The sequence below is a fragment of the Mauremys reevesii genome, linkage group 17 (assembly GCF_016161935.1).
Source record: "Mauremys reevesii isolate NIE-2019 linkage group 17, ASM1616193v1, whole genome shotgun sequence".
NCBI lineage: Eukaryota > Metazoa > Chordata > Testudines > Geoemydidae > Mauremys > Mauremys reevesii.
This window is the reverse complement of record NC_052639.1, coordinates 25,834,167-25,859,048: the sequence shown is the minus strand read 5'-3', so window position 1 is coordinate 25,859,048 and position 24,882 is coordinate 25,834,167. Positions and strand designations below refer to the sequence as shown.

At 54.6% G+C, this 24,882-nt stretch overlaps 1 long non-coding RNA gene across 1 annotated transcript in view; it reads right to left on the bottom strand.

Moving 5' to 3' along the window:
- Window positions 1-24,882, bottom strand: part of LOC120385160 — a 135,390-nt gene that overhangs the window by 38,444 nt on the left and 72,064 nt on the right. The gene's annotated exons all lie outside the window — the stretch shown is intronic.

Below are 24,882 nucleotides of genomic sequence, written 5' to 3'. Positions count from 1 at the left end.
TGATGCTCAAAACTGAGGCGAAAGTTGGTCCTTTGGGGTTTAGCTCCCCTCCCCGCACTGGGGTAATGACTCAGGCAGCAGTTTCCCTCCAGAACAAGACGTGGCAGCAGACAGGGACTGGGGAGCCCAGAGCAGCAGAGGATTTTCCATCAGTATTTGAGAGTTACACAGAACGTGACACAATCGGAGGAGATTTTATATCAGTCGCCAGTAACGAGAGAGACAGGGCCGAGCTGAAGGGTGTTTTACATCTAATTTGGGCATTCAATGGGAAATGGGGGAAATCGGGGGCGGGGTTGGTCAAGGATGGGTTATCAGAGAGAAAGGGGGGAAATCCAAGGGAACTTTCCATCCACACTCAGTCACTACCTGGGACGTGCTGGGTCCCCAGGCCCTGCCATTGACGTGGGCAGCAGGGAGCCCGGGGCGATGCCGCGTTACCAGGGTGGGGGGGGCTGTAACCCCTGACCATAAGGGGGGCTGTGATGCTTACTGGGGCCCGGCCAGGGCTGGAAGTTTGCATCAGGCCGTTGCTGCCCCTGCCAGGCGACCCCCGCCCGAAGCAGGGAGGCTGGAGGGAGGGCGCTGAAGCAGCAGCTGTCCCACGAGCAGGGAGCTCTGGGGGGTTCCTGAGCCCAGAGCCCAGGTGCCAGAGAGGAGCCATCCCCTTCCACGGGTGACAGCTACCAGGGAGGAGAGGGGGCGGCGCCAGCCAGAGACCAGGGACCCTCCAGCTCCCCACACCAAGCGGCTGTTTTCTCCCTGTTCCCAGGCCTCAGCTGGGAAGCTCCCTGGAGCTGGTTCCCTCAGGGCCTGGCCCAGCATGGGGAAGGGAGGGATGGCCCCACGGGCGCTCAGCTGGCCCCAGCCGCTCAGCCTCCAGCCTGTCACCGACGGTCCCTCAGCCGCCTGCAGTCCGTACTGGCCAGGGGCCCGGGATACATGGAGCTGGGCTTTGCATGGCAGTTGGGGGGGCAGCAGCAGGGGAGGGCAGGTGACTGGCAGTTGGTCGGGGAGGGGAGCGGGGCTTTGCCGGGCCGTGGGGGGGCCCGCCGCCGGGGCGGGGCCGGGGACTGGCCGTTGGTCGGGGGAGGGGGCAGCTGGGCTTTGCATGGCAGTTGTGGGGGCAGCAGCAGGGGAGGGGCAGGTGACTGGCAGTTGGTCGGGGAGGGGGGAGCTGGGCTTTGCATGGCAGTTGTGGGGGCAGCAGCGGGGAGGGCAGGTGACTGGCAGTTGGTCGGGGAGGGAGCTGGGCTTTGCATGGCAGTTCAGGGGCAGCAGCAGGGGAGGGCAGTTGACTGGCATTTGGTCGGGGGAGGGGGCAGCTGGGCTTTGCATGGCAGTTCGGGGGGGCAGCAGCAGGGGAGGGGCAGGTTACTGGCTGTTGGTGGGGGGAGGGGGCCGCTGGGCTTTGCATGGCAGTTGGGGGGGCAGCAGCGGGGAGGGCAGGTGACTGGCAGTTGGTCGGGGAGGGAGCTGGGCTTTGCATGGCAGTTCGGGGGCAGCAGCAGGGGAGGGCAGGTGACTGGCAGTTGGTCGGGGAGGGCAGCTGGGCTTTGCATGGCAGTTGTGGGGGCAGCAGCAGGGGAGGGCAGGTGACTGGCAGTTGGTCGGGGAGGGGAGCTGGGCTTTGCATGGCAGTTGTGGGGGCAGCAGCAGGGAGGGCAGGTGACTGGCAGTTGGTCGGGGAGGGGAGCTGGGCTTTGCATGGCAGTTCGGGGGCAGCAGCAGGGAGGGCAGGTGACTGGCAGTTGGTCGGGGAGGGCAGCTGGGCTTTGCATGGCAGTTCGGGGGCAGCAGCAGGGAGGGCAGGTGACTGGCAGTTGGTCGGGGAGGGAGCTGGGCTTTGCATGGCAGTTCAGGGGCAGCAGCAGGGGAGGGGCAGGTGACTGGCAGTTGGTCAGGGAGGAGGAGCTGGGCTTTGCATGGCAGTTCGGGGGCAGCAGCAGGGGAGGGCAGGTGACTGGCAGTTGGTCGGGAGAGGGAGCTGGGCTTTGCATGGCAGTTCGGGGGCAGCAGCAGGGGAGGGCAGGTGACTGGCAGTTGGTCGGGGAGGGAGCTGGGCTTTGCATGGCAGTTCGGGGGCAGCAGCAGGGAGGGCAGGTGACTGGCAGTTGGTCGGGGAGGGGGAGCTGGGCTTTGCATGGCAGTTCAGGGGGCAGCAGCAGGGAGGGCAGGTGACTGGCAGTTGGTCGGGGAGGAGCTGGGCTTTGCATGGCAGTTGTGGGGGCAGCAGCAGGGAGGGGCAGGTGACTGGCAGTTGGTCGGGGAGGGGAGCTGGGCTTTGCATGGCAGTTGTGGGGGCAGCAGCAGGAGGGGCAGGTGACTGGCAGTTGGTCGGGGGAGGGCAGCTGGGCTTTGCATGGCAGTTCGGGGGCAGCAGCAGGGAGGGCAGGTGACTGGCAGTTGGTCGGGGAGGGGCAGCTGGGCTTTGCATGGCAGTTCGGGGGCAGCAGCAGGGAGGGCAGGTGACTGGCAGTTGGTCGGGGAGGGAGCTGGGCTTTGCATGGCAGTTCGGGGCAGCAGCAGGGGAGGGCAGGTGACTGGCAGTTGGTCGGGGAGGGGCAGCTGGGCTTTGCATGGCAGTTCGGGGCAGCAGCAGGGGAGGGCAGGTGACTGGCAGTTGGTCGGGGAGGGAGCTGGGCTTTGCATGGCAGTTCGGGGGCAGCAGCAGGGGAGGCAGGTGACTGGCAGTTGGTCGGGGAGGGAGCTGGGCTTTGCATGGCAGTTGTCGGGGCAGCAGCAGGGAGGGGCAGGTGACTGGCAGTTGGTCGGGGAGGGGGAGCTGGGCTTTGCATGGCAGGGGCGGGGGCAGCAGGAGGGGGGGGGCAGGTGACTGGCAGTTGGTCAGGGGAGGGATATCTGAGAGTTAGGGAAGCGGGGCAGAACCTGAGGGGGGGAGGGGCAGAGAAATGTTCAATAATGTGAGAGAAGGGAAATGTGAAAGGATATCTCATAGGGCAGAACACAGACACAGACAAAAGGCAAAACTGGAGATAATTTTCTTTTCAATATTTGAGACAAGTGACAAAACCTGAGGTGATTTTATTTCCAACTGCGAGAATGAGAGAAAATGGCAAACAGATGCTGACTCATGTCCAGTAATTTTAAACTGGCCATTCCTGAAGCTGATCCGAAGAGGAGAATAACTGGGGGCTGAGCACCTTTGTGGGGTCTCGGGGCACAGGAGACCTGACAAGATGCTGAAGATTTTCCATCCTGAAAAAAAGAACCGTTCTGACGTTTGTTTGTGTTTTCCTCCAGCAGCGTCGGGCGGGCAGAGCCTGGTCTTCCCTGCTGTTTCTGCGGCTACATGAGAAGGTTTCTCGTTGGAGATGGAGAGGGCTAAATCTGGGAGGAAAAGATCTGTTTTTCCAGTGTGTTCCAGTTGAATAAGTATCACAAAAACAAATACAAAATGTTTTTGAACTGGCAGAATGAATCGAACGATCATGTCATTTAAGGCCACAAATTTAAAAATATGTAGGCACCTAAAGATGCAGATAGACAACTAGTGAGACTTTCAAATGTGCCTCCATGCCTAACTCCCATTAATTTCATCTGTATCAACAGGCACCTATAACTGAGGGACCTTAGCGCTGTAGCAACCCTGGCATGCAGCAGCAGCAGAACTGCAATTGTCTCTGCCTCAGTTTCCCTTAGCTGGTTCAGGGATGGAACTTATATCTGTCAGTCTTTAGCTATGTCTACACTTAAAAGTTCAAAGCACAGTCATGGCTTTGCAGCACTGTAACTTGCTGAGCTTGGGGGTGACAGTGGTGTGTTTTTAACCCCCCTGAGTGAGAAAGTTGCAGTGCAGTAACTTGCCAGTGTAGACAAGCCCTTTGTCTGTAGCTCCAGTCCTCCAGTGGACTGACTTGTGTCTCTTCACTTTCGGGTCTGAAAAGAGTCTGGCCTCAAGCAAAGTGCTGCCGGCTCAAGTGTCCCAGGGATTTGGGCCTTTGACTCAGGGCTCTTCTAACCTGTAGCAGGGTGGTCACCCACTCCTGCCCTGAGGAGCTTAGAAGAGCCCAGCAGAGGCTGGGGCTGGGGCAAGCAGCTCCCAGGCTGATTGGGAAGTAGGCACAGCTGGCAGCCATGCCTCGAACAGCCCACAGCCGGCCCCTATAAAAGGCTTTGAGGATGGGCACAGATATAATCTCTCTGTCTGTAGAGGAGAAGGGCCTGGCTGCTAGGGAGCTGAGCAGGTACCTGGGAGTAGGGCTGGGGAAGGCCAAGGGGCTGGGAGCTCTGGCCTGGAAAGCCCAGGGCCGGTGCAAGGATGTTTCGTGCCTAGGCAAAACTTCCACCTTGCGCCCCGCACCTCTGCCCTGAGGTGCCCCCCCTGGTGGCAGCTCCCCCCTCCGCCCTGAGGTGCCCCCTGTGGCAGCTCCCACCCTCTGCCCTGAGGCACCTCCCCGCTCCAGCTCACCCCTGCTCCACGCACGAGCACCCTGAGCACGCCGTCGCTGCTTCACTTCTCCCGCCTCCCAGGCGGGTGGCACCTAAGCTGAGTGGCACCGCCAGCCTGGGAGGTGGGAAAGTGAAGGCCATGGCATGCTTGGGGAGGAGACGGGGCAGGGGTGAGCTGGGACAGGGAGTTCCCCTGCGTGCTCCCCCACTTAATTGCTGCAGGCAGCCCTCCCCGCGCTCCCCTGTCCCAGGTCCCTCTGCCTACATGCCGGCAGCGACTAGGGTGGCGAAGTTCCGGCCGCCACAGTCGCTGATGAAAAAAATGGTGCCCCCCCCAAATTCTAGCTCCCTAAGTGACTGCCTAGGTCGCCTAAATGGTTGCACCAGCCCTGGGAAAACCTCAGGCTGTGGCCTAGTCTAAAGCCACCTGGGTACTGGGGTTGCAGAGGGCAGCCCATGGGTAGGCTGAGGCAGCAGGTCCAGACCCAACCTTGCCTATGATGAGTGGCTTACAATGCAGTCTGCCCCAGTGCATGAGGGTGAGTTGGTGACTGGCAGTAGCCTACAACTGAGGTGAGGTGGGGGTAGTGGGAGTTCCCCTGAGTGGGGAGACCTGGAGAAACTGGGGGTACTGCCAGGGGGCAACACCCACTGAAAGGGTCACCCGGGGTCTAGGAGGGACATGGGGGCCAGTGGTAGCGTGACACTGGCTGACAGGGGGGGCTCGGGAGGCTGGACACTAATTCCCTGAGATGACCAGCAGGAGGTGCTGCTGGGTGAGTCTGTGCCAGGTTACATAACCCCTTTTCCACTGCTCCCCCTTCACAGGTTTCTTACTTTGTTTTTGCCCCATTGTAAAAAACAAGGGAAGTTACAGCAGGAACACAAAGGCAAAGTCCAGTGTTCCTACTCTTGTTGCCACCCCTGGTCAGGGAGCTCAGCTGTCTCTACCCACGTCCATCCCTGGGCGGTAGGGGGACCCAGGCCCACCCTCTCCTGTGGGTCCCAGCCCAGAGAGCCTGAGTGATGCACTCAGGGACTGTGTTTAAATCACCTTCTGCTTCCTGCCACAGGGTCTTGGGTACCTCCTGCCTGGTAACAGGCGGCTGGGCCTGAGCTCCCAGTGGGGTAGAGAGACCCACCTGTGCTAGCTGAGCTCGAGGTCTTGCACTAAAACTAGCGGTGGAGCTGGGCTAGCACAGGTGGCAGCTCAAGCCAGCTCCCGGGTATGTACCGCAGGAGTCCAGGCAGGCTTGTTCTCAGGCAGGAAGCCCGAGCTACCCCCTGGACTCCCCGTTATACTGCTATTCTTAGCATCCGAGCTCAAGGCGAGCTAACACTTCTGTCTGCCAGCACTGGGAAGCTCACTCCCAGCTGGGTGTAGACATAACCTGAGTGTGGTTTAAATGGTTCAGATCCCAGGGGGCACAAAGATGTGGTCACAATTCAGTCCTGCCACTTGCACCAAGGCTGGAGGCAATGAGGGTGGGCCACTGAATCGTGAAATCACTGGGGTCAGGGACTGCTCTGCTTGTAGGAATATCCCCAGAGACCCTCACCTGGGATATGTGTGGCTGGGAGATGGGGATACTTCCCACCCAGTGATCAGTGGCCATTCATACCTCATTTAAAGCTTTGCCTGCACTGGCTTCTTTTCCCTAATATGTCCTGTTATATGGGAGCATCTAAATGCCCAGCCAAGATGGGGCCCCATTGTGCTGGGAGCTGGACACAACAGTAGTGAGAGACCATCCCTGCCCAGGTGTAAGGGACCAGTGTATAGGCAGTCGCGCCTAGTGGTCACAGCTGGGCTGAGGTCTGCCTGCCAGGGATGGGGATCATTGGGCCAGAGTTAGAGAAATCACAAGGCCAGGCTCCATGAACAAGAGTTGGGGTCAGACTCCGAGACCAGAGGCAGTACCAGGTTAGAGCCAAGAGGCAGGAATCGGCATCAGGGATCAGGAAACAAGGCAAAGTCCAGCAAAGTAGCAGGTGGTTGCCCAGACAACTTCTTGAGGCAACCCCTGGGGCTATGTAGGGGCACTTGGCCAATCAGAGGCCTGCAGGGTACTGTCACTCTGGGTCTCCTGGGTGGTACTTCCTGTAGTGCCTACTCTCCCCAGTGCTCCCTGGTGCAGCTGGCACTGCAGGAGTATTGGCCAGCAGGTTCTAGTCCCGGGTCTTTACAGCTGAATAGTTTATTACAATTTCGATAGAGCTGAGAGTGCCACAGGTCTCAGCTGTGGTCTGGACGGCTTCTGGCAGTTGTGGGTTTTAGGCCGCTAATCCTGCTCAGAGCCAGGGCAGGTGAGGACTGTAGGGAAATCCCTTCCCTTCTGGTCTATGTTGGGCAGCAGAGGCTTGTTACCTCATCCTCACTGCCCCGTGGCACTGTCACTTCATCCCACTCACTCACTCCGCCATCTGGTTTGCTGTTTCTCCTGTTCCCAGGCCAAGCTACGATGACAGGGAAGCACTCACAGGTGGGAAGCACTGGTGAGACCCCAAACACATACCCTGGCTTCTCTGAGTCACATCCTCTCACAGGCTTTGTCCCCGACCATTTCTTGTTTCTCTAGATGAGACATTTTCACAAATGTCAGAATGCCTTGGTGCTCAACACCACGATACAACCCTTTCTCCTCCCAAAGTGCTTTAATGCCCGTTCTCTCTCCCAGCCTCACTTCTGCCAGGCATTACAGACGTGTCTCTCGTCCCATTGCACAGATGGGGATGCTGAGGTACAGAGAGAGAAATGACCTACCCCAGGTCACACAGCAAAGCCATGGCAGAGCTAGAGAGAAAAGCCAACAGCTCTCACTCTCGCTGTCATCAGCAGACAACAAGCCCCCTGGGGGAGGGACAGAGCCCAGCAATTGGAGGTGGGGAGGGCGGATTTTCATCGACAGTTTTCTGTTAGAAAATCCATGAACATTAAACAAGTTTGGTTTGTGGAATCATGAATCAATTTGGATGAAAATTCTTTGCAAAAATGTTTTGTTTTCCAAACCAAAAGCATCTCCCGTTTGTGGCGTCCCCTTAAACTGTCTCTTCGCACACAAAGAGGAGACAATGATTTAGAAACGAGATAAGATGCTTCAGTCAGGGTACGTAGTTGCTCCCCTTAATGATTTAAAGATAATAAAATACCAGTAAAATTGACTCTTTCAGCACTTACACAGCAGACCCCACTGACCGCATCTAACCGGGGCCGGGTGGGGCCAGGTCACCCTATCAAACATTCAGATACCCAGGGGAACAGGACAGTGCGAGGCTGCAGCACCATCTAGTGGCCACAGGACAAATCGCCGGCTGCGGCACCTGTGGGCACTGGTGGTTCAGTTAACATGGAAAGCTGCATAATGCAAGGTTGGGAAAACGGGGGTCTGCTGCACTACATCATCATCTGCAATGACTCAACCCGATAGGACACCTCCTGTGCTACATTGCTACTAGTGACCTCTCAGTCAGGTCCCCACAGCTCCCCAGCCTTCCCCCACCAGGAGGCAGGTGTGAGAGGCTTGTTATCCCTAACCGACAGAGGAAGAAAGCGAAGGCTGAGAAAGGCGAAGGGCCTTGTCTTACATCCCAGAGCCTGTCGGCACAGAGTTGGGAACAGGACCCGGGAGTCCTGACTGTCAAACTAACCATCAGTCTGGAGTTTCACGCACTGAATGATCAGAACAAAGTGACCTCGAATGAGCTACAGACCAACCACCATTCACACAGATTATTCAGCACGTGTTGTAGAAGCACTAGACCATCCGAGAGAACCAGGAACGGCTCAGAGACAGCCAATGGCGAGAAGGAAGGAGAACAATTCACCAAGCAGATGATTGGTTCTGGCTTATTGCTGGGCCTTAAAAGAGAACAACAAAGTCCTGAGTCTCCTCCCTGTCACTAGATCCCCTGCTCAGCCAATCAGCATTGAGACTCTGGCGGAGGCTGAGGGTTCCCCAGATGGCCCACGGATGGCTCAGGTCACCAGTGAGGATCGCTCTCAGAGCAGTCTTCCTGTCCCATCTCTTTGGGACGGCCTCCCTCCACGAGGGCTAAAGAGCAGCCCCCTCCTCGCCAGTCGAGGGAGGAAGTAGGAAAAGGAAACCAAAATGATGAACCCCAATGTCCCCCTGACTCGAATGGACAAAGGCCTAGGTGGTAAAAAATTTCTCCCACCTTAACCTAGTGTTTTCCACGCCTTGAATTTGGCCAGCACCAGGTGGGTCAGGCTGCCCAGGTACCAAACGTCTCTGGGGCTCTTACCTGCTCCACAGGGACGTCTGTCTTCTCGCTCAATTAGCCGTGGGAAAGGGGAAAACCCCAAGGAGGCTCCTCCTCGTGATCACAGGCCTGACCCAGAATCCTCTCTCAGTCCTCAAGGAGAGACCTACAGAAGGAGACTCTCTGCAGCAAAGCCCCGGGGGTCTCGGAGATCGCCCCAGCCCTGCAGCCTGTCCTACCTGGCCGTTGTCATGGACGCTCTGTGAGGTCACCGCCTCCCAACCTCCTTTGACCAATCAGCTGAGGTGCTGCAAAAGGCCCTTGTGATGTCACCGCCACACCCACCCCTGCCCTGCAGGGCTAATGTCCTGCCCTGGCCAGCCCCTTTGCATGTTTGAGCTGCTCTCCCTGTGACACCCCCACGCACTCAGGGTTAGTGCTGGGGATCAAGCAGGCAGCACATGGAAACCTCAGAGGCTCTCAATGTGCCACACTCAGTTTTGCAGAGATTTGGAGACTAAGGCCAGAAGAGACGGTTAGAGCATCTCATCTGACCCCTCTGCACATCACAGGCCTCCTGTATGGTGCAGTAGTGAGTTTTGGACCAAAGCAGACTCCAGAAAGGCACCTCCTCAAGGGATGGAGAAAGCACCACTTCCCTTGGTAGTCTGGAGGAAATTGATGCTGTGGGGGGCAGGGAATTCACCCCAAGGCCACACTTGTGAGTCTGTATCATAACAGGCATGCACAACAGCACTGCACAAAGTTTGTACACGTCACCTTAACTCTGATGGTCCCTAACATGTAAAGGCCTGGTCTCCATGGTGTTTTTGTGCTTCTAGAACTAGTTTGGGGAGAGAGGCACTAATTTATTTGTTATAGTGAGGGGACCCCCGGGGTGCAACCTGGAGCTGGGGTACCACTGAGCTGTCTGTCTCCCCAGCCTGGGTTCCCTCTCACACAGCTGCTGGGAGAAGATGCGGATCGCTCCCGGCCCTGCACTCACACAAACCTTTTCACAGGCAGGGACACACCCAGCTGCAGGGACTAGGAAGCTTCTCCCCAGCCTAGGTCCCTAGTGCTGCAGCGTCTTGCCCTGGCCAAAAGCCTGATGGTATCAGTTTATTCCCCAGTCTGTCCCTCCCTCCAAGTGGAGAGGATCATGCACCAGTCTCTGGTCCTGAGCAGGTGCCCCAAGCACATCTAGCAAAACACAGAGTTTTAGGGGGAAATAGAACACACAGTTAGTAACTACGCAAAGAGGCTTGAAGTGATTGTAAGCAATGAGCGCACAGCTCAATGCAGGTTACCCAAGAACTGACCCAAAAGAACCCTCTGCTTTGGCCTCAGCGGCAGATCTGGGGCTGTGAGCTGAAGCTCAGACTCACTTTCCTGCTCAGCCCCAGCCCTTTCCCCAGGTCTCTCCCCTCACCGGCAGGCTCCGGCTCAGGGCTGGCTCCAGCCACCGCAAGAGTCGAACCCTCCCGCCCCGCAGAGCTGGGCACAAAGGGGGCTAATGCAGATCTCTCCCCCATACAGACCCGGCTGGGGCAGCAGCAGCAGCCTAGGCACCCACCGGCCCCCCCGGCAGCTGGTTTGTGCAGCAGCCCCCAGACTCCAAATGCCCTGCACCGGACACACCCGCCGGGCTCACAGCTCCTGCCCACCCTCCCAGGGTGTGATGGGCTCATGCAGGAGTCTGACTCCTACCAGCTCAGTTCAACTCTCCGTGGGACCACCTGGTGCCCTGTTGGCTTGTGGCCAAGCCCTGGAATCTCTGCTTCTTTCTCTGGAGTTGTGCACGAGCAACTCTTTCCCCTCCTGCCGGTGAGTTGCTCCCACTGGAGCCAGGCCTCGGTCTGGCCGGCTTGGCAGCGCAATGGCCGCAATGGGCCGGGCCCTAGAACTTGACACCCTGGCTAGAGATGCTGCCGTCCTGTGGGGTGACCTGAGGGCTGCAATTCTTGCAGCTTCACCAGATGCCCACGGGTTTGGCCCTTGCACTTGCTGCCGCACTTTGGCTCTTGCCCACAGGGCGCGTAACGAAAGGAGGGCCAGGCCCAGGCTTGATAGCCAGGGACAGGCAGGAGGAGGAAGAGCCCCAGGCTGGAGCCCAGCACAACTTCCTCCTCTGGGCCCCTCGAGCAGAGGCAGCTGGTGCTGACAGCTCCAAGGGAAGCTTAAAAGCCACAGAGCGACCGAGGGTGGGGCAAGAGGAGGGGAGGACCATGCCCGCGTGTGGGCTGCAGACAGCCACAAAGACACCAGCCAGCCTGCTCCCTGGCACACCAGACACCCACTGAAAGGCACCCGCAGACCAGCATGGGGGCAGCTGCTGATGCTCTGTGGCCAACAGCAGAAGACAGTAGGAAAGCAGGGCCTGCCCCGCGGCTGGGGCCTCTTACCGTTCCCGCTCCAAGGTTGCTCATTTTGGCAGTGGGGCAGGAGATTTTACCCCAAGGGGCTTTTCCCCAGCTGGCGGGAAGCAGAGAAACACACAGGCTCCAAAGGTGCTATTTAGCAAGCCCCCTCAAGCGGCGGGACAGGCGCACACTTGGAAGAGGGAAACTGCTCTGCACGTGAGCCGGGCAGCCGCCCATTTCTCTGGCACGTCAGGAATGGCAAGGTGCAGGACTTTGTCAGGGAGGCTTAAGCATGGGGGATTGGGGTGCAGCAGGCTGTACAGGTGCGATTTAGTGGCCCCGTGGCACAGGAGGGAGGTCGAGGAAAAGGAATCCTGCTGGTAGGCAGGGGCCTTGGAGAAAAAGAGGAAGGGAACTGGGGACTTATTTTTTTGGTCTCTCTTTTGCCTTCCTGCCTCCTTGCCCTTGTGGGGGAGGTGTAAAGGCTTTCAACAAGCCTGGCTAGCTCAGCCTGTAGCACACCAGGCTCCTACTCTGCGAGTCTATGGTCTGAGTCCTTGTCTGGCCACTCACCCCTTCCACTGCCTCGTGCGCCACGAGCTCAATGGTTTCAGAACCACACAGATTCCCAGAAGCGGTGGCAATTTCCTGGAAAAACCCTTTCTCCTGCCAAGTCCTTTGGAATCAGGAGAGGAGCAGGCCAGGAAGCCCCGTCTCCAGCTGACCACAAGCACTGTGGGGCCAGGTGCTGGGAAAGCCAAGGGAGCAGAGACAGCAGAGGAGAGAGAGGGAGAAGCAAAGGGTCCAAGTGTAAAGGGGGCATGGTCCTATATTGTGGCACATTTTCTGGCTTATACACACCCCCAGTGGAATGGACCAGCTAGGATGTGAGTCCTCACTCCCACTCCCTTTACCCAGAGGCCTCCCTGACCTCAAGGACTCTCCTTCTACTCTGTGTGTGGCAAAGTCCTCGTAACCCTGGTAAGGCTGGGCCCAGGGTGTCTGGGGGTTCAACCTCCAATCTTGTTGTGGTCACTTAGAACAGGGGCTAGGGTGTCCCCACTCTGGGGTTCTCTCTCTGCTCTGGCCACTCCTCTAACCAGTGGAGCTGCTGCATCTGCACCTGGATCCAACCCTCTAACCAGGATCCTAGATGATTTCAGCTACTACTGGCTGCGATGGGAATCGAGACAGCACAGCTAAAGGTGGGGGCCTGAGAGCATCTCCAGGCAGCTCTCCGCGTTTCACAGGCAGGGCCAGATTAAGGTCAAGAGGGTCTAAGGCTAACGGGAGGAAGGGCCTAAGCATGAATTACATCTAGCAGGGAAATTGGGAAGTCACCACACGGAGTGCGGTTCAGTTGAGAGTGAGTCCCTCAGCCAGGCGATGCAAAGCACCGTCTGCTGCCCTTGAGTCCTACAGCCAGGATAACAGCCCTTTAGTGCCCTGCCCCCGATAACAAAGTGACTTGTGAGCCAGCACCAGCCAAAAGTGGCCATTTGGGCAAAGCAGCCCCCTCGTGCTGAGCACCGAGGCAGGGTGGGTGTGTCCATGCAGAGGAGGTCGGCTCCTGAAGTCCTGTTCCCAGCTCAGCACTAGGACTCGGGGAGAGCTCACTCAGCCCCTGCTTGCATTGAGAATCTCCTAGTTCAACGGAGGGTCTCAACAGCACCTGGGAGGTGAGTCCCAGCTGGGGTCAGGCTTGCCGACGGGGGAGCAAAGGGGCAATTTCCCAGGGGCCTGGGCGATGTCACAGGGCCTGGCGGGGCCCTGCCGCACAGGAGAGATTCACATGCCTCCTTGCTGCAGAGGCGGCAGGTGCCCCCCGCCAATGTTTCTCCATCCCGCTCCTGGCTGGGACTCTCCGCTAGATGTGCAGAGCAGGGGTGGGGCCACCAGACAGCAAGTGTGAAAACTCCGCGGGGGGGAGGTAATAGGCATCTATATAAGGAAAAGCCCCAAATATCAGGGGGTGCTGATGTCAGGGTGTCCCCTGCCCGGTCCCCATCTCTGCAGAGCAGGAGGGAGGACACAACCTGGCTCGGAGAACTCGGAGGCGGAGCTGCTCCAGTCTACTCTGAATGGGGAGTGTGTGACTGGGGGCCTTTCTTAAAGAGACAGTGCGCTGTGTCTGAGAGCGCCCCAGCTCCCAGCCTCTCTCTCTCTCTCTCACACACACACACATTGTCCTCTCTGTGTCAGTCACACACACTGTCCTGTCTGTGTCACAACCTCTCACACACACTGTCCCATCTATGTCTCACACACACATATTGTCCTGTCTGTGTGTCCCACCCCCTTCACTGCCCCTTTCTTGCTGCCCCTGGGCCACCCCTTCCCCCCAAGCTCCCCCTGCAGACACAGACAGCCTCAGGAGCAGGAGACGATTTGTACTCACGGCTTCTGGCTCGTTCACTGCACCCCAGCCCATGGGTTTTGTCCTTGGCATCGGGCGTGTCCCCACTCCCCAGCCCGCTGCTCCGCTCAGCAGTCTGGGGTGTCTCTTGGCACAGTCAGCTGCAAGGGACACGGGCTGAGGATTCATCTCTCCAGCATCCACCTCACAGCTGCCAGGCGCCACTTCTGTTGGCCAAAGTAACTGCCTGTCCCGTGTGTCTGACTGATGACTCAATTCTCAGGCAATATGTTCACCAGCAAAGCCCAGCAGCAGTGAGATCCTCTTCCTGAGCCCATCCCCAGCGCTGCCAGCCTCAGGCAGCCACACAGCAGGGAGACTGACTGCTTAGAAGGAAGTTTACGGCTGTGGAACCAGCTGCCTTACACACTCGTGATAATGGATCTCATCACTGTCTGAGTCAAGCTCTGTGACAATACTGCATCCGATTGCTCCGGATGTGACCGGCTGCTTCCCCAGCAGCATCTCTGCCCAGCACACCTTTCCCATCGCAGCTGCAGCTCCTGGGCTGGTCCCAGATGGCCCTCCCCAGATTCACTGTTGAATCTCAGCTCAGAGCCACTCTGCTGCAATAGACTCCTGGCTGCACTGCCCAGCCACATGGACCAGCCGCAGAACGAAGGAGTGTGACTGATGGCTACAAAGCTCCAGCCATGGATTCTCCAGCCAACAGGAGCAGCGCCAGCCTTCCTTAAAGAAAATCATTTCAGCTCACACCATCCAGCTGCAGAATGTATGAATCCCCAGAGCAAAATGCATTAAATCAATGCCACATTGCACCCAGCTGTAGGGCAGCCCGTGTAACCAGCCATATCCCCGGCATGCGCGCCACTCTCACCACAGCTGGAGCTCCAGGCCTGGTGTCGCAGCACTTAGGATGCTCTGGGAGGGAGGTGGAGGTGGGGGGATGGGGCGCACTGGGGAGAGGAGGCAGGGAAGAGGTGGGGCGGGAATTTGGGGAAGGGAGTGGAATAGGGGTGGGGGTAGAGCAAGGGCAAATAAAGGCAGGGTGGGAGAAAGGACTTGGGGAAGGGGGTGGAATGGGCCAGGAGCTTGGGGGAAGGGATGCAGTGGAGGCAGGGCTGTGGGCAGGGCCTTAGGGAGAGGGGTGGGGACCGAGCACCCCCAGGCCAGAAAGGACGTCGGCCCCTATAACAGATGCTGGCTCCCACAGCTGCAACCAGTAAGGGAGCCAAGACCTGCTACAAAAGGAGAGAGCACAGAGGCAGTGGGTGGACAGAGGCAGAAAGGGCTGGGGTAATGGGGATGGACGGACGGACACACACACACACACACACACACACACACTGCAATTATTGTATGTATTTGATTCCTTTAACCAATTTTAGTTCTCACCTTATTTTTTTATTGTGAACAAACCTTTAACTTTTCGACACTGAAGGACTGGCCTCAGCATGATTCTGGGATAAGATCTAAGTTCTACATTGACCTGGGTGTGCGGTTTGAGCTTTGGGATCAGAAGAACTGTTTTTCAGATGAGACTGGTTGTAAAGAATCACTCGTCTCTGAACCCAGTGGTTTTGGTGGTGATATAGAAATTGGAATGCCTGGGGAAACTGCTTTGATGACTTCTTGTTAGCCAGTGGGGTGAAGCAGAAGTTGCTTTTGTTGCTGGTTTGGTAAATCCTAGGGAGGATTAGCCACCAGCCTCGGGGCGTCTGCCCTACTTCTCAGCAGTTCGGCCTGAATTTGGCACCCTCAGTTGTGTCCCACAAAGCCACCACGGTTACACCGTGAAGGACATATCAAGGACTGGTGACATCACCATTATCACCTGACTCTGCACAGACTGACCTGGTGACTGGGGAAAGGGTCAGAAACATTCTGTGCACGTTTGTCCGTCTGTCCCCTTCTCCTCCGTCCCAGGTTCGGGTGCAGATTTCCCCAGACACTTGACTCCAAAGCACACGGGTTCAGATTAAAACATGAATCAAGATTACTAACTACAGAAACCAGAAGTGAAGTGATACCAAACAGCTCAAAGCAGATTACCTAGTAAATACACAAAACTGCAAACAAAGCCTAAAGACGAGGAAGCTTGGGTCTGATTTAGCCACTGCTCACCCGGACTGATGGCACAAGCAGGCTTGCAGACGCTGAAGGCACAAGCTGCACTTGCTTTCCAGCTTGGGCTCCCCACCCCCGCACCAAGTCATTTTCTTTCGGAGCTTCTCTCAGGTGTTCAGCAATGGGAGAGTATCCAACAACCGATGATGTCACTCCTGCCTTAGAGAGCTGTTCCATGTGGCGATACTCGTTCTTCCAAACTTGGTTCCCAGCCCAGTTTGTGGAGAAACACAGGTACCCAAAATGGAGCTCAGTGTCATGTGGTCGGTCACATGCCCTTGCCCACCTTGCCGAGCCCATTGCTCAGAGGCTGCCTGGAGCATTCTCCAGCAGGCTCACCAGGTCGGGGATAAGATTCTCCTAAGGCCTATTGTCTCCCCTGCTGGCTCTTCCCAACCAGCTGTCTACACTGGAAGCATCTTTCCTAGTGGCTGTCACCAGGTGTAAATACATTTGGAATAAAGATACAGAGTCAATATTCATAACTTCAGCTACCAAACTGATACATGCATACAGACAGGAGTCTTATATTCAGCAAATCAGAACTTTTCCAATAACGTCTGACACGACCCATCTTGTACTAAATGCATCATCATGACGATGAATCTGGGGTGTAGTATCAAAAGCAGGTTCTCTCTCCCTTCCCCCAGCAGGTTGGCAGGAAGGCCCAGCAGTTCAGCAGCCAGGGCTGTGGCAGGGAGGAGGGGCTGACCAGGACTTCTCCTCTGCCTGGCCTTTGCTGAACCAAGCAAAACCAGAGGGTCACTGATCAGCTCCGGGTGAGCTGCTGCTGGAACCTGCTCCCAGACATGGACAACTGGATGCCTTGGGAACCAAATGCCCTGCTGGTGTGGGAATTAGGAAATGGACGTTTTACTATGGCCAGCCCTAGTCAGGGCACTGAGAGAATTTCCCTCCTATGTGGAGGAGTCTCAGATGTCTAGTGTGGTGTTAGCTCCAGGAAGCATTTTCCACGCTAAGGACATCTGAGAGGCTCTTCCCTGCGTGGATCTGCTGAGGCTTGATGCCATGTGAGCACCAAATGAAGCTTCCTCCACATTCAAGCTCCTCCTCCTCTGAATTACCTGATGGGGAATAATGTGTGAGCTCAGACTGAATCTTTTCCTGCATTTATTGAAGCTTTTCCCACAATCCAAGCATTTATGGGTTCTCTCTTGTGTGGACTGTCTGGTGTCAAGCAAGGTTTGATCATCAAATGAAATTTTGATGTTTACAAAGTTATGAGCTGGGACTGAAGCTTTTCCCTTCATCCAAGCATTTATGGGGTTTCTCTCTTGTGTGGATTCTCCCATGATTAATGAGGCTTGAGCGCTGACTGAAACTGTTCCCACAGTCCAAGTATTTATGGGGTTTCCTTCCTGTGTGGATTCTCCTGTGGCAAATAAGGCCTGAGTGCTGATTGAAGCTTTTCCCTCATTCAAGGCATTGATAGGGTTGCTCTCCTGTGTGGATTCCCCCATGCTTAGTGAGGCTTGCTCTCACTACAACAATTAGCACAGACCAAAAATAAAAAGAGTTTCTCTCCAAAGTGGATACTCTTATGCTTAAGTAGGCTTTAGCACTGACTGAAACTTTTCCTACAGTCCAAGTATTTATATGGTCGCTCTCAGTATGGATTTTCCCATGGCTAAGAAGGCCAGAGCTATGACTAAAACTTTTCCCGCAGTCCGAGCATTTAGAGGGTTTCTCTCCTGTGTGGATTCTCTGATGTACAATAAGGGCTGATGCTGCACTGAAACTTTTCCCCACAATAAAGGCACTTATATGGCCTCTCACCTGTGTGGATTCTCCTGTGGCAAATAAGGCCTGAGAGCTGACTGAAGGTTTTCCTACCATTTACGCATTCATAAGGTCTCTCTCCTGTGTGGATTCTCCCATGCTTTAAACAGGCCAGACTGCCGACTGAAACTTTTCCCACACTCCAAGCATTTCTAGGGTTTCTTTTCTTTGTGATTTGTCTGCTGGGCTGTGGTTTCCTGGGCACCATTGCCTCCTCTCCCACATTCAATGGAGTCATCCACTTTCTTCCATGGGCTGTTTCCCAGCTTCCTCTCTGACCTGTGCCGATGACTCCAGGCTCTTCTCCATTCCCAGCACTGGGAAAAATTCCCTTCAGCTCCTCTCAGAAACCTCCCCCGCAGTTCCACTTCCTCAAGACCTTCCTGCTGTGGATTCCCCTCCTCGTTCTCACTCATTGTCTCCTTGTGACGTTATGACTGTGATATAATATCTCATTGAAAGATGACAGGGCCAGAAAGAGTTAATTAACTCATAGACTGACCTGACCCATGGGTGAACCTTGAGGACGGGTTAAGAAGATATGTAAATGACTAGAGCTTTGAAATGCAAGTCTGCATTGTTAGAGGTAGAAGGGGAGATGTTTGCTCAGGTCTTGTGATGGCAGCAAACAAGTCTTGTCTATTGCTATAGTTTTAATTCAAAGATCAAAAAGGGAATATTAACATTTATGATGATACTTGAGAGAAATAGTATGATTGTCTATGTGTCTCTTTGAAGGTTGTGCTAACCTGTATCTGAACTGTTTAATGGATAAATTACTCTGTGCTAATTGCCAGGATATTTGGGAGAAGGAGTTAAGCCTATTGTTTTCTCAGGCCGAAAGGCTGCTGGAAATGTATAAGAAGCCTGGGACATGGTCCTTCTTCATCTCAGATCTGCTTTGGGTTTCAAGAGGGGGAAACCTTAAGCCATAAGGATTGAGATCCCCAGTCATTGACTGGAGCCACCCTGAATATGGACATTGGACTATAACCTCTGGACTATTTCTAAAGGGACTTTTGGCAACTACAAGCTCTTCTCTGCTGTGTATCTGAACCTCAAGAATTGAATTCAAGTCTCTCTGTAGATTAATCTTTTAACCAACACTCTCTCTCTTTTCTTTTTTAAATAAATTTTAGCTTAGTTAATAAGAATAGGCTATAGCGTGTATTTTGGGTAAGATCTAAGTTATAATTGGACCTGGGTATGTGGCTGATCCTTTGGGATTGGAAGAACCTTTTCTTTTATATGATGAAGTAAGATTCTCAGGAATCATCATCCTATCTGACAGGTGTGTCTGGACGGAGGTCTGAGGCTGGGCACTTTAAGGGAACTGCGTGGTTTGGACTTCTAAGTGACCAGTGAGGTACTGTAGAAGCTGTTTTGTGCTGGTTGGTAAATCTAAGTATTGGAATAACCACCAGCGTTTGGGGTTTGTCTGCCCCATTTTGGTTGCAGTTCACCCTGATTGAGTGACCTCAGCTGGCTCCCACAGGCAGCACCGTCACCTCCTCACCTGCTGGGGAGAGAGAGGGAACCCAGGCAGGAGTCAGTGCCTGGGAGGGTAGAAAGGACACAAAGGGAGTAGCAAAGAGGAAAACAACGCAATCACTGAAGGGGCTTATAGCACATTTGGGGGATTTTCAGATTTCCCCTTCATTTGCCAGATAGTTTCTGTGTCAGTGTCACTGACTCCAGCGGTGGTGGTAGAGCTGCCACAGAAGTGCCACCGATCACGGCTTCCCCCCCACACCCACTGCTTGGGGTGGCAAAATGCTGGAGCCAGGACCCACGGCTCTTCCCCTGCTTCCAGCTGGGTGATCAGGGCAGGTTTGGGAATGGGAAATCCTGCTCAGAGGGTGAAATCAGGTATGAGCACAGTGCCCTGAGGACTGGGGCAGTATTTGTCACAAAGGGGGTTCTTGAGTTTAACCTGAGCCCAGGGTTTGCTGGGAGTTGTGGGATATGAACAGATGGGAACGTGGTCACTGAGTCCCCGTGGCACAGGCCGAAGACTGGAGGGAACAGGAAGTTCTCACAGCATTACCAGGAGTGTTCAGGGTCTGTGGGCTCTGGGGGACTTGCTGAGGCACACACAGCTCTGGTGTTAAACCCCTGCCTGTGTCTGAACCCCCAAAGCCCTCCCCACACCTGGAGCCAGTCCCAGGAAGGGAGGTGCACAGAGATGCTGTGTGTGAGTGAGAATTAATGCAGAGAGGCTAAGACACTGCTCCTGCCCCTGTGACAGCTGGAGGGACGGGGATGAATTAGCATGTCCATTAGGTCAGTGCCCCCCACTCAGTGCCTGCTGCCCCCACCACAGCCCCGCTATTCATGGGGAAAGAAGCACAATAGGGCGGGTCTGGGAGGGCCAGAGGCTCTTCCTTCCTGCTTTCAGAAAGGGTGGCTGGCAGAATATGGTCAAATCATATCAGACTTCAATACATTTAATACATTATTATCCTGTGACATTATGAGTGTGATATAATATCTCACTGAAAGGTGACAGGGCCAGAAAGAGTTAATTAACTCACAGACTGACCCGACCCATGGCTGAACTTAGAGACTGCTTAGGAAGATCTGGAAATGAACAGAGCTTTGAAATGCGGCCTGCATTGTTAGAGGTAGAAGGGGAGATGTTTGCTCAGGTCTTGTGATGTAAGCAAACAAGTCTTGTCTATTGCTATAGCTTTGATTCAAAGATCAAAAAGTAACATTTAGGAAGATACTTGAGTGAAATAGTATGATTGTCTCTGTGTCTCTTTGGAGGTTGTGGTAACCTGTATCTGAAGGGTTTAATGGTTAAATTACTCTGTGCTAATTGCCAGGATGGTTGGGAGAAGGAGAGTTAAGCCTATTGTTTTCTTAGGCCAAAAGGCTGCTGGAAATGTATAAGAACCCTGGGACATGATCCTTCTTCATCTCAGAGCTGCTTTGGGTTTCAAGAGGGGGAAACCTTAAGCCACTGACTGGAGTCACCCTGAATATGGACATTGGACTATGGACTATATCTAAAAGGACTTTTGGCAACTACAAGCTCATCTCTGCTATGTATCTGAACCTCAAGAATTGAGTTTGTCTGTATGTATATTGATCTTTTAACTAACACTCTCTCTCTTTTCTTTTTTAATAAATTTTAGTTTAGTTAATAAGAATTGGCTATAAGATTGTATTCTGGGTAAGATCTAAGTTATCATTAGACCTGGGTCTGGGGCTTAGTCCTTTGGGATCAGGAGAACCTTTTCTTTTATATGATGAGATAAGACTTTCAGTAATCATCATCATATCTGACATGTGTGTCTGGATAGAGGCCTGAGACTGGGTACCTTAAGGGAATTGCATTGTTTAAACTTCTGAGTAACCAGTGAGGTACTTCAGAAGCTGTTCTGTGCTGGCTTGGTAAACTTAAGTATTGGAATATCCACCAGCATTTGGGGTTTGTCTGCCCCATTTTGGTTGCAGTTCACCTAATTGAGTGACCTCAGTTGGCTCCCACGGGCAGCACCGTCACATATCCCTTATCCTTCATTATGCAAAATGCAAACATAAAATCCTACTACTGTAAGTGCCCAGTAACCCCATATTCCTCATCTTGTATAGAATTGTGATGCTCCGTGTAAACCATGCCCTGTAAGGTATCAGGGGAAAGGTTAGGAGCTGCCAAAAGTCATTGTTCTCTCTGCCTAGCTATGTGTATCATCAGTGCATGTGAAATTACAAGGATTGGCTGGTTTTCATGGAAACATGCTGTAAGTTGTGGAATCAGCCAAATATGAGCTTCCCCAGCGGTAACACCAAGGAAGGTAACCAGCACCCGGGCGGGGTGTGAAACAACCTATCACCAGCCATTGTCCAGCAAGGAAGCCACCATTCAATGAGTCACCTGCATGAGGCCACAGCAAGGAACTGCTCAGCCTCGCTGGGAGATTCAGCAATGCCCCCCTCCCCCCCGACATGCCTGGAATGGTGCTTCCCAAGCACATGGATGGAGGGTATCAAAACCAAACCCAGGGCCCAGGCTTGGCCCTTCTCCTTCACCCACCTCCACTGCCAGCAACAAGGACACTGAAGACTTGAGCCTCCAGCTGAGGACTGGCCCAGATTACAAGGGAGAAATCTGGATGCTACGGACTGAAAAATCCAGGAGGGGGAGACAAACTGCTTAGTCTGGTTGTCGCCCGGTCTATCAGGGATGAGAGTTCAGACCGCGGGCTCATGTTTTAGTTCTGTGGTAACTAACTCGGACTTTTTGCCTATCACTTAATACCAATTAAAATCTACGTTTTGTAGCCAATAAACTTGTTGTCCTGTTTAACTTTACCAAGTGACTGGTAAATTGCCCAGTTATCAAAGGCTGGTGTAGCTCCACCTTCCAGTGGTACTAATTACTAATCCCACAGCATATTCCTGCGGCGCAGTGCTGGGAGCTGGGGGGATCTGGCTGGCGCCTCACTGTGGGATTCACAAGTGGCTCCGGGAGCATCCATGCAATCAAGCCGCTCCACATGCCATTGTGCTGCGGGATAACAGTGCCTGGAGGGGTTGCTGCTGGTCGCATGCAGGGCATTGTGGGAGACAGCCCAGGCTGGAGAGGGTTCAGGGGGCACAGAAGATCCCATCACAGCGTGTCCCCCCAGCTCCCACAGGGAATATCGTGCCCCTAGGAGGAGCGTTTGGGCTTTGCTGAGATGTGTCACTTTCCAGCCTGTGCTCTGTCTCTTGTCCTGTGCACACCCATGTCAATCAGGCATTGCTCAGCTGGGCTCTGCAGAGACCTGACTGGCTACACCCGTGACAGGACTGAGGGGGGGCAGTGCTGAGCGTCACAGGACCTGGTTTTTGGCAGCTAGAAAATCCCAGGAACACCATCCTTGCCCACCCTGGCCAATAGCCATTGATGGACCTGTCCTCCATAGAAACACAGAATCCTAGAAAATGAGGGTTGGAAGAGACCTCAGGAGATCATCTAGCCTACCCCCCCGCTGAAAGCAGGACCACGAATCTCTCTAGTTCCCTTTTGATCACAGGATCCTGCTCAGGAACAGTGAAGTTGCAAGTTCTAACAGGAAACAGCTTGTGAAAGACGAGCAGCTCCTCTTCCTCCTCCCCTCCCGTGGGGACGAGCAGCCCCCCAACTGCCTCCCTGCCCCGGCCTCCTTCAACCCATTGCCCCCTTCAACCTCCCCCAACTCCCCCATCACCCCCTTCTTCCTCCCACAACTGCCCCGGTCCCCTTCCCCTCATTGGCCCCCTCAACTTTCCCCTGCCCCCCAGGCTCCTCCCCAGATGCCCTTTCAGTCTCCCCCCTACATCCAACTGCCTCCTTCAGACCCCCCAAACCCCGCACCCAGCTGCCTGACCTGACCCCCTTTAGCCTCCCGTCACCCCGCCTGCCCTTCCCCCTCACACAGTCCCCTCCTCTGCCTCGCCCCAAGTTCCCGACTCCACCACTGCAGATCCCTTCCCCACAACCATCCGCTTCCTCACCATGGGAACAGGGGCAGAAAATGCTTTTTAAAAATCCTTTTGCAAAGTAAAAAGTAAAACAAGCCAAGCAACCCCCTCCCTTGCTTTGTGCTGGGTGCCCAGCTGTGGGCTTGTGGCGGGTGTGTGGTGGGGGGGCGTGTTCTGAGCACACTCCAGTCAGGGAAGGGGTGGAGTTGGCCAAAGGGGCAGGTTGAATCTTTAGCAGAGAATTCCTTTCTCCATTGTGTTAGCTAAGCGTTGCTGTTAAATGTCAGTCGACGGATGCAGCATTTGAAACAATCTGATTCTAACCCCCCTGCCATCTCTGTTGCTGCAGTTCTCACACCCTCTGCTCTTGAGATGTCACCACATGACATGGTGTCTTCTTCCCAGAGCGTCTTGCAGATTAGACAGGACTTAAGTTTATGAGGTAAACACTGAAGCATAACTCCTTCCCTTCCCCCTTTTGACTAAGGAAAAATAAATCCTGTTCCCTCCCCTTGCCCCAACCCGAGGGATAGTTCAGTGGTTTGAGCATTGGCCTGCTAAACCCAGGGCTGTGAGTTCAATACTTGAGGAGGTCACTTAGGGGTCTGGGGCAAAAATGGGTCCTGCTAGTGAAGGCAGGGGGCTGGACTCGATGACCTTTCGAGGTCCCTTCCAGTTCTAGGAGATTGGTATATCTCCAATTATTACCTTACCTAGCCCAGCCCCACCGGAGCTGCTGTGGCCAGGAGACAGGTGCCCTCTCACCTGGCCCTGAGCTGCTGTGGGGAGAGAGGGCTGGAGGGGGCAGTTCTTTCTCCCTGGGGCAACCTGCTCCCCAATCTCCTCATTCCCAGAGCCCTCACCCCCTGCACCCCTACCCTCTGCTCCAATGCTGAGACCCTCATCGCTAGCCCCAGCCAGAGCCCTCACATCACTGCGCCCCGCCCCCCAAGCCTCTCCCACACTCCAAACCTTTCAGCCTCACCCCTGCCACACACCATCCATGTGCAGAATGAATTTTGTAAGGAGTGCAATATGCAGGTGATGTGTCACACCTCACCTCCATATTTGTGCCCAAAACAAAATTCATTCCACACATGGACATAACAAATTAGAGGAAAGACTGCTCCTGACTTTCAGCCTCTCTCTCACATCTTGAATTTCACACATTGAGTGATCAGAATAAAGTGCCCTCAAGTGAGCTAGAGACCAACAGTGGTTCATAGTAATTATTCAGCAAGTATTTTAGAAGACCTAGGAAATTACTGAAAATCATGACCTGCCAAGAGACAATTAATGGAGAGAAGCAGCAAGATTAATCCCGTACATTGGATTCGTTGTGACTTATTTGCCTGATTTGAAAAGAGACCAAACTGACCTGAGTCTCCTTGGTGTCGATAGCCCCCTGCTCAGCCAATCAGCACTGAGACTCTGAGGGGCGGGAGGCTGAGGGGTCTCACCAGATGTCCCAAAGGACGGCCCAGGACACCATCAGAGGGGATCACTCTCAGACCCAGACCCACCTCTTGGTGAGGACCTCCCGCAATGAGAGCAATACCCCTCCCTTGCCCGCACTCCAGACCCGTCCCTCCTTGTTAGAGGGAGGGAAGCTGGGAAAAGGGAAAAAAGAAGCAAGAGGCGAAAGGAGGGAGGAAAGAGGAAAAGGGAAACCAAAAAGGACAAACCCCAGTGTCCCCAGGGATTCCAACCATCAAACCCTAGGTAGGAAATCAAATTCTGCCACCTGAAGCCAGTGTTTCCTGGGCCTAGAATGCTGCCTGCGCCAGGTGGATCAGACTGAACAGGTTCCAAACCTCTCTGAGCCTCTTACCTTCTCAAAGGGAAGTTTGTTTTCAGCACAATCAGTGGGAGGAAAGGAGAAAACTCCACAGAGGTTCCTCCTCATGCTCACAACTCTGAATCCTAATTCTCTCTCAGCCCTCGAAGAGAGACCTCGCGAAGGAGACTTGCGGCAGCAAAGCCGGGAGGTCTCAGAGACTGGCCTGGCCCTGCACCTCTGTCCTGCCCGGCTGATGTCGGGGTCTCTCTGTGAGGTCACCCCCTCCCCACCACCTTTGCCCAATAGGCCGAGTTCCTGCAAAAGGCCTTTGTGATGTCACTGCCACA